General features: G+C 39.6%; 1 protein-coding gene across 3 annotated transcripts in view; it reads right to left on the bottom strand.

Moving 5' to 3' along the window:
• The window catches only part of RNF24 (ring finger protein 24), a 141,629-nt gene extending 123,216 nt beyond the window's left edge, over positions 1–18,413 (bottom strand). Inside the window, exon 1 of one of the 3 annotated variants that reach the window (XM_067707581.1) lies at positions 18,284–18,413. The gene's annotated coding sequence lies outside the window, so the exon portion shown is untranslated. The remainder of the gene's footprint in view (positions 1–18,283) is intronic. The other 2 variants (XM_067707579.1, XM_067707580.1) reach the window with 2 other exon arrangements.
• Between the last annotated feature and the right edge of the window lie 223 nt (positions 18,414–18,636).

The following is an 18,636-nucleotide window of genomic DNA, read 5'->3' as shown; positions in this document are numbered from 1 at the left end:
CAGTATGGAGGTTTCTCCAAAAACTAAAAAAGAACTACCATAGGATCCAGCAATTCCACTCTGGGGTATTTATCAAAAAAAACCCCCAAAACACCAATTCGAAAAGATACATGCACTCCAACATTCACAGCAGCATTATTTACAATAGCTAATATATGGAAGCAACCTAAAGTGTCCATCAACAGATGAATGAATAAAGAAGATGTGGTATATATATGCAATGGAATATTACTCAGCCATAAAAAAGAGTAAAATCTTGCTATTTCTAACAACAGGGATGGACTTTGAGGGCACTATGCTAAGTGAAATAAATCAGACAAAGACAAATACTGTATGTTATCAGTTATATGTGGAATCTAAAAAAATACAGCTAGTGAACAAAACAGAAACAGACGCACAGATACAGAGAACTAGTGGTTATCAGTGGGGAGAGGGAAGCAGGGAGGAGCAAGATAGAGGCAGGGGATTAAGAAGTACAAACTACTATGTATAAAATAAATAAGGTGCAAGGGTATAATGTACAGCACAGGGAATATAGCCAATATTTTATAATAACTTTATCATTTAAAAATATTTATTTATTTATTTATTTATTTATGGCTGCATTGGGTCTTCATTGCTGTGTGCGGGCTTTCTCTAGTTGCGGTGAGCAGGGGCTACTCTTCATTGCAATGCGTGGGCTTCTCAATGTGGTGGCTTATCTTGTTGCAGAGCACAGGCTCTAGGCATGCAGGCTTCAGTAGTTGTGGCTCGTGGGCTCTAGAGCACAGGCTCAGTAGTTGTGGTGCACGGGCTTAGTTGCTCCGCAGCATGTGGGATATTCCTGGTCCAGGGATCGAACCCATTTCCCCTGCATTGGCAGGTGGATTCTTAACCACGGTGCCACCAGGGAAGTCCTTATAATAACTTTAAATGGTATATAATCTATAAAATTTTTGAATCTCTATGTTGTACATCTGAAAGTAATATAATACTGTAAATCAACTATACCTCAATGTTTTTTAAAAAGTTACTTCCTGAAAAAAAAAAAGGCGGGGGGAAGAAAACTGACTTAAGATAACCATCAGAAACGACATATCCAGAATCTCCTAAAAATTTAAGAAAGTATGTAGTACAGTTCAGTCGTAACAATTTTTTATATCATCTGGCCACTACCAGAATGGAACCTCTAACCAGCCACAGCTCGGCAGCCAGGTTAAAATGGCGGCATAACTGGTCTCGTATTTATAAAAAGGAGAGAACTGAAATGTAGCAAAGATTGTTCTTGTGTTCACTCTTTCCATTGTCCCACCCCTTGCCTAACAACAATCATTAGGAGAGCACTTTATTAAAGGAGATAAACTACACTCACAATAACTCTGAAGTTATTAAATTATAAATTCAATAACTCTGAAGCATTCCATTATAATTACCCCTTTTCAGGCTAAGAGAGGTAGTGGTTCACCAAAGCCACACAGTTAACAAACAGTAGGGCCAGAACTTACTCAAATCCCACATGCTTTCCACTACATCACCTTACTTCTTGTTTGCTTGTATGAAAATAAACTTGTAACTTACTGTGCAAAAATATATGCTTAGGTTTTCAAGAGTTAGAAGTTAGTCTGAATAAAATCTAAATGCAGCCTCTGCTCCAATGATTTCACTGCATTTGTGGTTAGTTTTCTTAGCCTGAAGAAAGTCCTGAAGTTCCTCATGACGAGCCAATTTTCTTCAGCTTTACAGAAACTTTTAAGTCAGATAATACATAAAATGTCAGAAAAAGAATATTAAAATTATAACCTCAGATCTAATAAATCCAGATGTGAAGTACCCCTTAACTTCATTAAATGTAGTGGAGTTATTCAACAAGAGTGTCTTCCCACCAGATGTGTGATTTCTATAAATTCAGATTAATCAATACCTGGCACTTAGAAGATACTCAGTAAATATTTATTGACATGAATAAAGGTAAGATGGTAAATCCAAGCAGCATACTGGATGAAATAACTGCAATATTCCTAAATAGACAAAAACCACCCTTGTTTCTGGCATAAGATAAGAAAGGAGAATATACAAGCTTTGTGGCCTCTGAACAGCAGAGCTTCTAATCAACAAGGACCTATTGTATAGCACAGGGAACTGTACTCAACATTCTGTAATAATCTATATAGAAAATAATCTGAAAAAGAATGGATATATGTATATATATAACTGAATCACTTTCTGTATACCTGAAACTAACACAACATTGTAAATCAACTATACTCCAATATAAAATAAAAATTAAATAAAAAAATAAAGAGCAGAGCTTCAACCCCACTAATCCTTGGGCTCTTTCTAGCCCATACAACACTTAAAAACAGGGGAACCGGACAAAGGCTTCATGGTACGGCACAAGCCCAGGGGCTTCTGGCTGCATTAAATGAGGGCAAGAAGTCAACACAGTTGAAACACATACTCCCAGAGGGTTCTTTGAAAAAAAGATGTTCTTTTTTTTTTTATAGTTAAAAAAAAATTTATTGGAGTGTAGTTGATTTACAATGTTGTGTTAGTTTCAGGTGTACAGCAAAGTGATTCAGTTATACGTATATTCATTCTTTTTTAGGTTTTTTTTTCTCATAAAGGTTATCACAGAATATTGAGTAGAGTTTCCTGTGCTATACAGTAGGTCCTTGTTAGTTAGCTATCATATATAGTAGTGCATGTATTTTAATCCCAAACTCCTGATTTATCCCTCCTACCCCCCACCCACCTTTTTCCCTTTGCTAACCATAAATTTGTTTTTGATATTGGTAAGTCTGTTTATGTTTTGTAAATAAGTTCATTTGTGTCATTTAAAAAAATTAGATTCCACATATAAGTGATATATTTGTCTTTCTATGTTTGACTTACTTCACTTAGTATGATAATCTCTAGGTCCATCCATATTGCTGCAAATGGCATTATTTCATTCTTTTTTAATGGTTGAGTAATATTCCATCGTATATATGTACTACACCTTCTTTATCCATTCCTCTGTCGATGGACATTTAGGTTGCTTCCATGTCTTGGCTATTGTATTTAGTGCTGCAATGAATACTGGGGTGCACGTATCCTTTCAAATTATGGTTTTCTCCAGATATATGCCCAGGAATGGGATTGCTGGATCACACAGTAGTTCTGTTTTTAGCTTTTTAAGGAACCTCCATACTGTTACCCATAGTGGTTGTACCAATTTATATCGCTACCAACAGTGGAGGAGGGTTGTCTTTTCACCACACCCTCTCCAGCATTTGTTTGTAGACTTTTTGATGATGGCCATTCTGACTGGTGTGAGGTGATATCTCACTGTAGTTTTGATTTGCATTTCTCTGATAATTAGTGGTGTTGAGCATCTTTACATGTGCTTTTTGGCTTTTGTATGTCTTCTTTGGAGAAATGTCTGTTTAGATCTTCTGCCCATTATTTGATTGGGTTGTTTGTTTATTTGATATAGAGCTGCATGAGCTGTTTGTATATTCTGGAGATTAATCCCTTGTTGATCACTTTGCAAATATTTTCTCCCATTCTGTGAACTATCTTTTCATTTTGTTTATGGTTTCCTTTGCTGTGCAAAAGCTTTTAAGTTTAATTAGGTCCCATTTGTTTATTTTTGTTTTTACTTTCATTACTCTAGGAGGTGGGTCAAAGAAGACAATGCTGCCATTTATGTCAAAGAGAGTTCTGCCTATGTTTTCCTCTAAGAGTTTTATAGTATCCAGCCTTACACATAGGTCTTTAATCCATTTTGAGTTTATTTTTGTGTATGGTGTTAGGGAATGTTCCAATTTCATTCTTTTACATGTAGCTGTACAGTTTTCCCAGCATCACTTATTGAAGAAACTGTCTTTTCTCCATTGTATATTCTTGTCTTCTTTGTTGTAGATTAAGTGACCATAGGTGCATGGGTTTATTTCTGGGCTCTCTATCCTGTTCCATTGATCTGTATTTCTGTCCTTGCATCAGTACCATAGTGTTTTGATGACTGTAGCTTTGTAGTATAGTCTGAAGTTAGGGAGTGTGATTCCTCCAGCTACATTGTTCTTTCTCAGGATTGCTTTGGCTGTTCGAGGTCTTTTGTGTTTCCATACAAATTAAACGATTTTTTGTTCTAGTTCTGTGAAAAATGCCATTGGTAATTTGACAGGTATTGCAGTGAATCTGTAGATTGCCTTGGGTAGTACAGTCATTTTGACAATATTGATTCTTCCAATCAAAGAACATGGTATATATCTTTCCATCTGTTTGTGTCATCTTCGGCTTCGTTCATCATCGTCTTATAGTTTTCAGAGTACAGGTCTTTTGTCTCCTTAGGTAGGTTTATTCCTAGGTGCTTTATCCTTTTTGATGTGATGGGAAGTGGGATTGTTTCCTTAATTTCTCTTTCTGATATTTTGTTGTTAGTGTATAGGAATACAAGAGATTTATGTGTATTAATTTTGTATCCTGCAACTTCACCGAATTCATTGATGAGCTCTAGTAGTTTTCTGGTAGCATCTTATAGGATTTTCTATGTATAGTATCATGTCATCTGCAAACAGTGGCAGTTTTACTCCTTCCTTTCCAATTTGGATTCTTTTTATTTCTTTTTATTCTCTGATGACTGTGGCTAGGACTTCCAAAACTATGTTGAATAAAAGTGGTGACAGTGGGGACTTCCCTGGTGGTCCAGTGGTTAATAATCTGCCTTCCAATGCAGGGGACACGGGTTTGATCCCCGGCCAGGGAACTACTACTCCCTGCCCACATGCCATGGGGCAACTAAATCCACGTGCTGCAACTGAGCCCCTGTGCCACAACTAGAGAGCCCGCGTGCCACAATTACAGAGTCCATACACAACTAGAGAAGCCCGCATGCCACAACTACTGAGCTGGTGCACTCTGGAGTCCACACACCACAACTAGAGAAAAGCCCGCATGCCGCAACGAAAAGTCCTGTGTGCAGCAATTAAGACCCGACACAGTCAAAAATAAATAAATAAATAAATAAATAAATAAAGCGGTGACAGTGGGCATCCTTGTCTTGTTCCTGATCCTAGAGGGAATGCCTTCAGCTTTTCACTGTTGAGAATGATGTTAGCCGTGGGTTTGTCATATATGGCCTTTATTATGCTGAGGTAGGTTCCCTCTACGCCCACTTTCTGGAGAATTTTTATCATAAATAGGTGTGGAAGAAGTACGTACTTCCTATCTTCTTTATCTGAATAGTGAAATGAACCCTACTACTCAGCACCTAGCATAAAGACTTGCATAGAGTAGGTGTTCCACAAGCATCTGTTTTAATTCAATAGGTAGGAAAACATAGTTTTCAGCACTAAAACCATTTTAGAGTCCTGATAAGGAATAATCAGCTCAACTGACTAAAAATAAGTATATTGATCTTATCTATGGTCTTTTGAGGCATCCCTTTATAAAGGCATTCTTTATCTTTCAGAAAAGACCCACAGTATTATTATTTTAAAATTAACAGCATAATCATAGCAAGATTTTGCCTATGGAGAAACCATAATAGCACATACATTTAACGGTCTTCTCAAATACAATTAGAGGCTCTCTAGAGATGGTCACTAAGCTAAGAACACTGACCTGTTTAACTTTCGTTTGGTATCAAGGTTACTTTCCCCAGAATACACAGATTCAGGAGATAAATAAAAACAACAGGCTTAAGGTAAAATGGAGCAAGAAAAATAAGTAGGGCTTTATATTCGCATTACTTTATTCAGTAATTTTACTGAATAAGAATGTGAAGACATGAGGTTAAACAAGAGGTATTATGAGAAATGGTGATCAAAGGATTTTTTCCCATAAAGTACAATTTAAAGTAAAAGAATGATATTCAGTGAAGAATTCTCCCTGCCTTTAAAAATATTTAATAATTAATTCTATAATACATCACCTTGATTTCTTTAGTCTACATACAATTTCACAAAAATACTGACAATATGTTAGGGATATACATATGTGAAAAGCCCAGTCTAAGAAGAGTGAATGGATTAGACATTCAGGGGCTGGGTCATACTGACTCTGGAAATCTCCCAATTTTTAAAAATTAATTAATTAAAAAATTGAAGTACAGTTGGTGTACAATATTGTATAAGTTACAGGTATACAATATAGTGATTCATAATTTTCATTTTTTTAATTTTAAAAAATGTTTATTTATTTATTTGGCTGCATTGAGTCTTAGTTGCAGCATGCGAGATCTTCGTTGCAGTATGTGGGATCTTTCATTGTAGTGCGTGGGCTTCTCTCTAGTTATGGCACATGGGCTCCAGAGCACGTGGGCTCAGTAGTTGCGGTGTGCAGGCTCTCTAGTTTTGGCTCATAGGTTCCAGAGCGTGCGGGCTCAGTAACTGTGGTGTGTGGGCTCTCTAGTTGTGGCGAATGGGCTCCAGAGTGCGCGGGCTCAGTAGTTGCAGCATACAGGCTCTCTAGCTGTGGCACGTGGGCTCCAGGGCGTGTGGGCTTAGTTGCCCCGTGGCATGGGGGATCTTAGTTCCCTGACCAGGGATCGAACTCACATCCCCTGAATTGGAAGGTGGATTCTTAATCACTGGACCACCAGGGAAGTCCCGATTCATAATTTTTAAAGGTTATATTCCATTTATAGTTATTACAAAAATTTGGCTATATTCCCTTCCAATTTTTAAATTCTAGTTAGTACTCTTTCCTCTCCACTGCTGATTCTAATTTATAAAAGACTTTCATTTACCTCTACCTTTAACTTTCAGAGCAATTAGAGTGTACATTCTCAATTGTAAAAGGAAAACAATCATTCATATTTTACTACAGTACTCAATTTCATTGTAACACTCACTAAAACAAAAGATTAACACAATTCCTTTTATTCTGATTCAAACTCATTATCTTTTATCAAGAGCATAACAGTGTAAGATTACTTGGCAGTCTCTCATACAAAATGTATTTCAGAGTAACCCCAAACAGTCTTAGTTGATAAGATAAAGGTCTTCTTTACAGAACTGCTAATAAATGTGGAAGAGAGGACAGGATTAGAAAATCACCATTTTGCCACAAAGAACGCTGACATGATCATCAATGGGGTCTTTTAGCATCACTAGAAGTAGGGTAGCCAGACACAGCAGGCCTTTGGATGTGATGCAACATTAAGCATCTCCTAAGCATTTCTTGCCAAAAAACTTCAATCTGTTTTAATCAAGCCTCTAGAGCTAACTTCCATTTGTAGGAAATACAGGGAACAGAGCAACAAACTGACACTGCGATTTAAGTGAACAAATCCCAAATGCGAGAAGTTCCACAGGACAACTGACCTGGTTCCTGTAAATAGTCCACGACACACAAAAAAAGTGGAGAGAGAGGGAGGTAGAAGGAACTACCCTAGATCAAAATAGGCATGAGAGACAAAATGACCAAATGTGATCTGTGGACTTTGAATCCTGGTGTGAACAAGCCATCTCTGAAAAAGATATCCTTGAGACAACTGGGCAAATGTGAATAGGGTCTAGTTATTAGATGATACCAAGGAGTAAGTGTTAATTTTATTAGGTATGAGAATAGCATTTTGGTTCTGTAAGACAACATTCTTATTTTTAAAAGATGCATATAGAAGTATGTCAGGAAACACGTACAAAAATGTCTCGGATTTGCTTTAAAATACCTCAGCAAAGAAGGTAAAAGAAAAAAGGATAAATGAAACAAATGTGGCAAAATCTTGATAACAGTAGAATCTGAGTGATGGGCATATGGGCGTATGTTGTACTATTTTTCTACTTTTGAGTGTATTTACAATTTCTTATAATAAAAAAAAAATTAAAAAGAAGAATCTCACTAGCAGAGAACCCTGAAAAACAGTACAGGTAAATCTATTAAGTAATATTAATCTTGGGTAGAAAATAAATGGATCAATGAAAAAAATTTATGTGGCAGTTGCTTATTTAGAAATCGAATTAGTTATATGGAAAACATAAATTTTCCCTTTTTATATGGTTAGTGCTATCGACTGTGCTATATGACACGTCCTCCCCAAATTCACATACTGAAACCAAATCCCCAATGTGATGGTATCTAAGTGATTAAGTGATGAGGGTGTCGCCCTCATGAATGGGATTAGTACCCTTATACAAGTGGCCCCAGTAAAAAGGACCCCAGGGCTTCCCTGGTGGCGCAGTGGTTGAGAGTCCACCTTCCGATGCAGGGGACACGGGTTTGTGCCCCGGTCTGGGAGGATCCCACGTGCCGCGGAGCGGCTGGGCCCGTGGGCCTTGGCCGCTGAGCCTGTGCGTCCGGAGCCTGTGCTCCGCAACGGGAGAGGCCACAGCAGTGAGAGGCCTGCGTACCGCAAAAAAAAAAAAAAAAAATGGACCCCAGATGGCTTCTTCACCCCTTCCACCATGGGGGGACATAGCAAAAGACAGTGAGAAGTACCGGCTATGCACCAGCAAGTCGGCCCTCCCCAGACACTGAACCTGCTGCCACCCTGATCTTGGATTTCCCAGCCTCCAGAACTATGAGAAATTTCTGTTTGTAAGATACCCAGGCTATGGTATTTTGTTATAGCAGCCAGAACAGATTAAGACAGTCAGACAGCTATGAAATATAAAGTTTTATTCCTGAGGTAGCTTATACTACTGAAAACCCATAGCAAAGAACAAGCAGTTTTACAGGATACATTAAAAAAAACTTTTAGGAATGCAACTGTTTCCTCTCCTCAGAACTGTGTCATGCTTTTATATAATTCTGAAGTTCTAAATAGATGGTGGTAGTGAACTGAAATAGAGAAAACTAAAACACAGAAAACAGAATTCACAGCTGCATTTTGAACTGAGTGCTGTGAGCTTTGGATTATCCAGGTGGACCCTAAACCCAATGACAGTGTCTTTATAAGAGAGAGAAAGAAGAGAAGACCATGTGAACATGGAAGCAGAGATTGTAGTTATACAGCCAAAAGCCAAGGAATGTGTGGAGCCACCAAAAGCTGGAAGGAGCAAGGAAGGATTGTCTCCTAGTTTTTGGAGGGAGCGCAGCAGCTCTGCTGACACTCTGATTTCAGACTTCTGGCCTCCAGAACTGTGAGAGAATAAATTTCTACTGTTTCAGGCCATCAATTATGTGGTAATTTGTTACAGCAATGCTAGAAAACTACGCAGCCCCTTTGCCCCATTCTAACAAGTCATTTTTATTTACCTCACTTTTATTTACTGCAGTAGTTCAGCAATGGTTAATTACTTCAAGAATATCAGAAGAAATAAAAAATATATATGCTCCCCAAATCTCTCCTTATTCTCTAGCCATTTTCTGCAAAGGTCTCAATTTCCTTTATCAATAGTGTTCCAGGGAACTCCCTGGCAGTCCAGTGGACTCGGCGCTTTCACTGCTGTGGCCCAGGTTCAATCCTGGTCGGGGAACTAAGATCCCATAAGCTGCTTGGTGCGGACTAAAAAAAAAAAGTCATCCAAAAGTGCCATTGCAGGATAGCATATGAATAGTAAGGCATGGACATATACACATTACCAAACGTAAAATAGATAGCTAGTGGGAAGCAGCTGCATAGCATGGGGAGATCAGCTCGGTGCTTTGTGACCACCTAGAGGGGTGGGATAGGGAGGGTGGGAGGGAGGGAGACACAAGAGGGAAGAGATATGGGAACATATGTATATGTATAACTGATTCACTTTGTTATAAAGCAGAAACTAGCACACCATTGTAAAGCAATTATACTCCAATAAAGATGTAAAAAAAAAAAAAAAAAAGCTTGTGAAAGTTGACAATATCAACTGAGACACTTGGTGGGTTGGAGAATGAGGGCCTGGGTTCTAAACCTGGCTCCTGACCTTGTGAACCTGAACAGGTTACTTCTTTGACCATTTGTTTTATCATCCATAAATAACCCTTTGAGGGTTGCTGTAAGGAGTAAATAAGCAGTACATTTAAAGATACTAACATAAAAGGTTTTTACTATAGGTTAGCTAATGTGAAAGATGATTTTCTGGGTACAATATTTCCCCTGGCTATTGATACACTCTTCTATGATACAAAAAAAATCTTTCTCACTACCACAAAATTTCCTCTGGACTGTTTACAGGGACAATCAATAAGTTTAAGTAAAAATTTTTATTTAATTATAGCAAGGCATGAGATTTCCAACATATCTCTGAGGAAGTTTTGCAATTTCTTTTGCACTAAAGGAAAAGAATGAAAGCCAACACCTTTGATTTACCTTCCCACCAATTTTCCATAAACTATATTAGCTCATACTTCAGTGTTTCATTATTTGCCAAACTCTTTCTTTTAGTCCAAGATGAAGAGCCTATTTGGATATTTCAAGTTTATACCACTGAGCAAAATTTTTCATGCTCAGAATTGGGAGAGAACAATAAAGAGACACAGGTAATTTATAATTTTTTGGTTTGCCTAGATGAAGTTAACATACAAGTATTGCAGCACCATTCCATCTCCAAATAAAAAAATATTTTAAGATAACATAAAGCATACTGATAGACTGTTGGTGAAGTTATTAACACTGTCATCAAATGAACTGAATGCTCATTATACTTGCAGTGCCATATTTGTACTTCTTTTGTTCTCAGTTAAACATTATGACATTAAGTTTCCTAAAGAAGAACTGTATCTGATACAAACACCCGTCTAATTAGGAAAACATAAATAACAGACAAAATGAGACACAGATTTTTTTTTTTTTTTTTTTTTTTTTTGCGGTACGCGGGCCTCTCACTGCTGTGGCCTCTCCCGTTGCGGAGCACAGGCTCCGGACACGCAGGCTCAGCAGCCATGGCTCACGGGCCCAGCCGCTCCGCGGCACGTGGGATCTTCCCTGACCGGGGCACGAACCCGTGTGCCCTGCATCGGCAGGCGGACTCAACCACTGCGCCACCAGGGAAGCCCGAGACACAGATTTTAAGACAACACACATAATTAATGTTCTACAGAAGCCTATGGTTTATAGGACCAAGCTTTACGACAAGATGAAAATTTGTACTAATCCAAATGACTAAAACTTTAGAAGAAGAAGAAAATGAAAAGAAGAGGGAAACCTCACTTCAAGAAAAGTCAATAAATGAAAACAAGAACAACTGAAAGCAGGTAAACTGGAAGTTATTTATAATATAAAAACATTCACTATAGTTACTATAGTAGTAAGCAACACTAATACACCTAACAGCATTGAATCCATAAAAATTCAAGTTTCATTACACTTTTTCAGAGCAAAATCACAACTTAACATGAGGTTCACTTGTAATGCTATCTAAAAAGTAGCTTCCTTTCCTTGCCATTCAGGCTTGTTCCAACTCAAGCACCATGGAGGTGCAGAGCAACTGTCTGGTGTCATACTGTCCTTACGTCGGGTGCAGGGCCCAGGCTGGCTTTCCCAGGCATGGCCAACCAAAAGTAAGGCCACTGATCAGTTGTTCCTAGGCCAGCTGGCGTTGAAGAAAGCGTCTGATTCCCACCTCCACAGCAGACAAGGCTCAGCCAGCTGGCTTTCAACGGACTGCACTAGTTGGAGTGCTCACAATTCTTTTCAAACCATCTGGCATTCTTTTTGAATCCTAAATTTACCCAACACTACACTCTGATGTTTGAAATGCTCAGATAATTGGAGGAGTCTCCACTGCCTACCCAGATAAGAAAAGAAAGGGGCAGAGTAACTGCTAAGTCAATTACTTTAAGAAACAATTTCTAAAATTAAAAATCAAGACAGATAATAAGGGGTATAGATAATTTAACATGCAGAAAACTTTTAAGAATCCCTTAAGGCTGGCTGGACATAACTCTCCCTACTTTGAACTTCTACAGAGCCTGTCTTTATCTCTCAATGTGGCCCTTAGAGTGGATTTTGTATTGCTACATATATTTATCTTCCCAGCTAGCTAGTAAGTGAAAAGAACAGTATCTTATGGCTACTTTAAAAAAATCTGTTGATGACATACTGGGTGTTTTAAAAGTTCCATTTCCAGAAATAAGAAAACTTAATGAGGAATAACATGAATTAACACGTGGAAGGAGCCTTACCTCTGGGCAGGCCAAATAAACAAAGAACAGAACTTGGCTTGAAATAAAAATATTTTATCAAGTGACCAAAATGATTTCTCAAATGACCAAATTGCTGGGAAGTGCTATAGGGTGCTCATCTGTCAACTGCAGATCATCTGTCATGTGGGGTAATCTGGGGAATAGAGAGGCAAGGAATCAGAAAAAGCCCACAAAACTAAAAACAGGAGAGTCACATTCATAGCCAATATACTCTAGGAGATATAAGTACTTCAAACAAAAATATTACAGTGACCAAGTCAGATCAAATATTAGAAACCAGAGAAGCATATACAAACAATAACTATAATTATTTTTCGTTGCATTAACCGCCATGCCAAGTACTGAGTTTAGCATTTTACACGTTATCTAATTTGACACACAAAACCAACATATGAGGTGGGTGCTATTCTTATTTCTACCTTGCAGATGAGGAAACAGGTTAGGAAACCTGCCGAAGGTCACATGGCAAAAAGTGAAAGAGCTAGAATTCAACTCCAATCAGTCTGACTGCAGAATCTAGGTGCAAGACTGCCAATGTTAATTATACTTGTGAAAGAATGAAATGTAATGTAACATAGGTAAAATTCAATCATTAATACAGTCTTTTAATTTTTCAGTTTTCAAGTGTAGCAAAAAGTAGAGAATAATTTAAAAAATAAATGAAAATTGATTTTCTTGTTAGAAATTTTTAAAAAGAGCTATTCTACCAGGTTAAAAATGTCAGTTATGCCTTTTTTGCCCATATATTGAGTAGGTACTTGTGTCAACTGCTGTCCTAGGAACATAGTGGTAAACAGGATAGATGAGTTCCCTGCTTTCCTGGAGCCGACTTTCCAGTGTGGGGCGTAGGCAAGAGGCAAAAATATTCAGTCAACAACAGAATTTCAGACAGTGATACATAGTACAGAAGAGATAGGGAGGAAATGTAGACTATTCTTTTGAAACAATTAACCATGAAGGTAAACAGAAGGGGATGGATATAAGGTCAGGGGAAAGTTGTTTTGTTGTAATTTTTTGTTCTGTTTTTGAAGATGGGAAATATCAGAGCATGTATGTATGCTGACATGGGTGGTGCCCTGGAAAGTTGTTGAGGATGTGATAGAGGGCACAAATGCAGAAGTCAAGTTCTTGACTAGCTATGAGGTGGAATATGGTGGGGAGGCAAGTTGGCTTCTGACAGCAAGGAAACAGGGATCCTAAGGAAGGTGGATTTATAGATTTGGTGAAGGGAGGATGAGGGGTATCTGTCTGATAACTTCTAAACCCTCAGTGAAGTATGCGGCCTGCTTACCGGGATGGGGAGGGGTCGGCTGCTCATGAGTGTAAAGACTGGGGAGACATTAAATAATTATAGGCAAAAAAATCTTATTAAGAATCTGGTAGTTTTTTGGGGCAGTGATGAGAGTCTACTACAGATTTTTGCTCATGAATCTGAAGTTCTCTAGAAATATTCAACCACTTATGTGCACCTATGGGAAAGCTAGATGAGGAATAAAGCAGCTGTAAATAGAAAAAAATTCATGGGTAAAAAAATATTAAAAAATGTGTATCCATGAGATAAACACTAAGTCACTGACAATGTCCAAATAAGCCATGGTCTATGTAACTCCATTTGCCTCCATCTTCTTATCACAGAAATTCTTGCCAATAATGTATTTGTCTTTAGTCATGACATATTTAACCATGAAGCTTATAGATTGTTTCTTTTTGGTCATAAATGGTTCTGTCACTTCCTAAAGTAGATTTTTAAAAAATGTAACTGATGGCTGTGTAGATTCCAGAGGTGATTATATTTCAGTGCTGGAAGAAACTTTCTCTGGTGTTAACTGATATTTCCAGTTAAAAGTAAACTGATGATTCCATTTAAAAGTAAAAAGCAAAAATTAAAGGTGGTTGCTTTTGATCATCCAACTGTACTCCTAAACCATGATGTTGGCTCAAGACCCAAAACATCCTGGGGAGCATTTATGCCTGCACAGGTTCAAGGAGAGGAAACAAAGACCACATCTCTTGATGGAGGCATGTCAACACAATAATGAATAGCATATTGGGTGAGATGGTGTGTATGTCTGTGTGTACATATATATAGGTATTTGGAGAAAATATTATCTGCCCTTACGAGCAAAAGGAAAGAAAAAGATGTTTCGAGGAACACCGTGAAATGTCAGAACACCAGGGATAAACAGAAGATCCTAAAGTCTTCCAGAGTGGGAGGAAAAAGGGAAATGGGGATTAGAATGGCATTGCACGTCTTAATAGTAATACTAGAAGCCTTCAAAAGAGGGACAATAATTTTCGATCTAGAGTTCAATATCCAGCGAAACGACCATTCAAGTGTGACGGTAAAATGAGGACATTTTCACATATGCAACTTCTGAATTCAGGAATGAATTTCAGAGTTTGTAGATGCCCTTTCTCAGGAAGCTACTAAAGAATTAGGAAGACACAGGATCCAGGAAATCAAGGATCCAACATAGGAGGAAAGCAAAGAGAATTCACAAGATGATAAAAAGGGAAGTCCTATATAACAGCTAGGAAAAAGAAATGAAACAGATTACCTGAAAATATTGAAAGACGATAGGTTCTGTCATAGAATTTGAGGATAACTTTGTGACTGGTAAAAGGAAAACTAGGCAAATGAAAAACGAACAAAAGTGGCAGTTGTTTAACTCAGTAGAAACAAAAGTTGTACAAGAGGGCTTCCCTGGTGGCGCAGTAGTTGAGAGTCTGCCTGCCGATGCAGGGGACACGGGTTGGTGCCCCGGTCCGGGAAGATCCCACGTGCCGCAGAGTGGCTGGGCCCGTGAGCCATGGCCGCTGAGCCTGCGCGTCCGGGAGCCTGTGCTCCGCAGCGGGAGAGGCCACAGCAGTGAAAGGCCCGCTTACCGCAAAAAAAAAAAAAAAGTTTTACAAGAAAGAAAACGTAATACGTATCCTACATGGCTCATCTGTGAATTATAGGTACATTGTCACAGTCATATAAATACTGAATACTGACTTGACTGGAAACTGTAAAGTATAGATAAGAGTGGGGGATGGAAGGATGGTTGTGTGGGACAACTAAGTCCTCAACTTCCAAAATAAAACTCCATAGATAATATCCAAAGATGGAAAATCAAGGAATAGCAGTTTAAACATTAAAAATGAAATAAATATAAAGGTAAATACCAGAAAGAACTGCTAAGAGTTCAAAGTGATTGAACCATATGAAACCACTGATTTTTGACTACTCCCCAATCTAAAAAATGGCAATTTCATATAGTTTAAACTGCTAATACATTATAATGACGTTACTTTATTACTGATTTTAGAATAAACTGCCATTTGAAACAGAAAACATTATTATTATTATTATTATTTTTTGGCCATGCTGCATGCAGGATCTTAGTTCTCCAACCAGGGATTGAAACTGTGCCTCCTGCAGTGCAAGTGCGGAGTCCTAACCATTGGACCATCAAGGGAATTCCCGGAAAACAATTACTGATAGAAAATGCTGGGAGGATAATGTATCCCAGTTTAGTAACAAAGTGTCATCATATATACTATTACAATCACTAACATAACAATATTAATATTTCTAATGAATATAACGATTATATTTATTACTAAAACAGCATTTAAAATAATGTAACCTATTTTGACAATATAGATATTACTTTGGAATTTTTTTTCAATCATCATACTACAAAAATGCTAAACTATGGGTTGGTAAAGATTTTGATTAACAGAATGCTGAACAACAAGGCCAGGATGTTTTTAGTTTCCTTTGTTGATACAAACAATAGCTAAGTCGCTCTTGAAAAATTAAAGTTCCACAATACTGTGGCACTATGCAAGCCTATTTCAGTGATAATTCCAGTTACACTACTCTGTTTATCTACGACTTCCCCTTATGATTTGTTTTAAGGGGATTTCTAAGAAAAAAAAAGAAAACCAAAAACTTATGCAGGCAGTTCATAAGTTATTGGGGTTGCTTCAATATTAGTGACACTACTTAATGTAGTTAATGAAGCCCTCATTTTTAAGTTAGCTTATTTTGAGTTAAATTCATTTACATAAAATTTTTACTTAAATCTTACATCATAAAACCAAAACTTCTCCAAATTGAAAAATCAACTTTTATTAATTTTTACTTTTACAAAAAAAGAATTTGATCATGTTAACATAAGGTAAGATTTTTACCAAGAATAATGGATCCCGTTCCAACCAAATGGAAAATTTCCCCTTCAAATTAAAAGCAAATGTTTTTAACAGATGGAATATACATAAACAGATGCTATGGAAGACTGCTTAGTTTAGCTTTCATTTTGCACTGAAAACTACCAGGAATTAAAATATACGTGATTAAAAAATAATCTTAAAGAGAATCTTAAAACTGAGTCAATTCAACTATTCATATTCTCTAATAAGCTCCCCTTAATTTTTTTTTACCGTTGCTATTTTGAATCAAAAGATCATAAGAAAAATATATTTTGGAAGTATGTTTCTTTTTTTTTTTTTTTGCGGTACGCAGGCCTCTCACTGTTGTGGCCTCTCCCGTTGCGGAGCACAGGCTCCGGATGCGCAGGCTCAGCGGCCATGGCTCACGGGCCCAGCCGCTACACGGCATGTGGGATCTTCCCGGACCGGGGCAGGAACCCGTGTCCCCTGCATTGGCAGGTGGACTCTCAACCACTGCGCCATCAGGGAAGCCCTGGAAGTATGTTTCTTATAGTAACAGAGTTTAGCTAATTTCCTGTCACTTTGCAAAATTATGTGTAAAAAAGAAACTGAAAATGCAACTGTCTTCTAAAACTTATAAAATCTGGTTTAAAAGAGAAAAAGGTCCAAGAGAAACAGCAAGGAATAGCTGGTGCTATTACAGTTGCTTCTTTTTGATTGGTCCACATCAACTGTGACTCCTCACAACTTCACCAAGACAACAAAGTCAGGCAGTCAGTCCCACAGAGCCAAAGTCTGTGGGAACCTGCAGAGCTTCCTCCTCTCTCTGGGGATGACGACGATAAAAGGTGATCTGTTTTCCAGCAGTCCTGTAAGAGGAGCCATTGAGCTGGGCTGCACAACCAGACAACAGAACACAGGGAAAATTCAGATCAAAGCAAGGGCGCATGCCAGGGTAATATGCTATAAAGCCCTTTGCCAAAGCATTAAGGGGAAAAAAAGCAAGGAGGTGGAAAGAACCTGCTGGACCACCTTCTTATTACACAGGGAGGCAGGAGGAAACAAAATCTGCCTGTACTGAGGAGCTGAGAAAACAGTGTCCTAGAGATACCGGAGTATTTCTGTATATGTGTATATCAATATACAGACATATTACCTATTAACTAAAAAGCAGTGTTCTATATGTACTAGAGTATTCTCATGTACATACATAAGAGTATATGACCATTAACTAAACCCCAAAAACCAAGTGTTCTGGATATACAGATATATTGAGGATATAGACATATATTTTCAATTAACAAAACCCACTGGTTTTACAGAAAGAAACAAAGAAATGCTGTTTGAAAGAATGTCAGAGGCAGAACTGGGTGAAGATCTGATGAAGTAATATGTCTCTTTTCCTCATACCCCTTTAAATGACCTCCGATTCTCTCATTTCAGAGGGGGCACACACACCATTAGGTCTCCGGAAACAAAAGAGGCTCCTTAATTCTCCGGCCTGTGGAAGCACACACGCTCCCCACTCACAGATATGAGGCCAGCTCCTGACTTTCATTAACGAGTAAGCCGAGGCGATAGGTCTCACCCCCGACCATAGCTTACACACAGTGACAAACGGGCACAGGACAGACGCCACAAAGAAAGGGGAGGAGCAGACGGGGACCAGGAAAACACTGCCACGCCGCGCCCCCCAAGGCGCATTCCCATCGCCAACAGGGAGGCAGACGTCCTCGCCATCCTCGTCCTTGCCTCTCTGCTCATCCCAGCCGCCTCCCACGCCCGGGGACCCGACACCCGGCACGGGTTAGCGGAGCGCTCTGGGCTCCGCGAACATTCCCTCTGTGACCTCCCGGTGACAGCCCCGCGCCTCCCTTTGTGCGGGACTCACCCTCCGGCTCGGGGTGGACCCTCCTGCGCACCCCTCCCGGCCTGGGGCCGCTGTCCCATCCCTCCCAGCTCCCGGCAGAGGCGCCGGGAGTGTGAGTGGGGGAGGCTGGCGCGGGCCCCACGGTGTCCTCAGCACCCCGAACCCGGACCTGCCCAGTCCGTTAAGCCCCAAACCCGGGGCGACGGCCCTCGCTTGCTCACTTACTCTGTCGTGCCGGCAGCGGCGGCGGCGAGCGTGGTGGGACCGTCAGCTCCGGGCGGTGAGCGGCGGGCGTCAGTCGGCACCGAGCGCGGCTGAGGTGGCAGCGGCAGCCTGCCCGCGGCGCCCCGGCGAGGGGCGGGCCCGGAGGGGGAGGGGCGGGCGCCAGGCCTCTCATTCATGCAGCGGGGCGGGGTGAGGGACCCGGATGCCCGGGCAGCCCCGCCCACCTCCCTGAGGTCGCCCTGGCTTCGGAGTCTGTAGTGCGCAGGCGCGGCTCTCCGTGGTCCGACACCGCCTCAGCAGTTGCGGTTGTCCCAGGCCAGAGCAGTGGCCTTCTCCCTCTTGTGTTTAGTATT

Source organism: Pseudorca crassidens, chromosome 15, assembly GCF_039906515.1.
Source record: "Pseudorca crassidens isolate mPseCra1 chromosome 15, mPseCra1.hap1, whole genome shotgun sequence".
Taxonomy (NCBI): domain Eukaryota; kingdom Metazoa; phylum Chordata; class Mammalia; order Artiodactyla; family Delphinidae; genus Pseudorca; species Pseudorca crassidens.
This window is presented reverse-complemented; position numbering and strand designations above follow the sequence as displayed.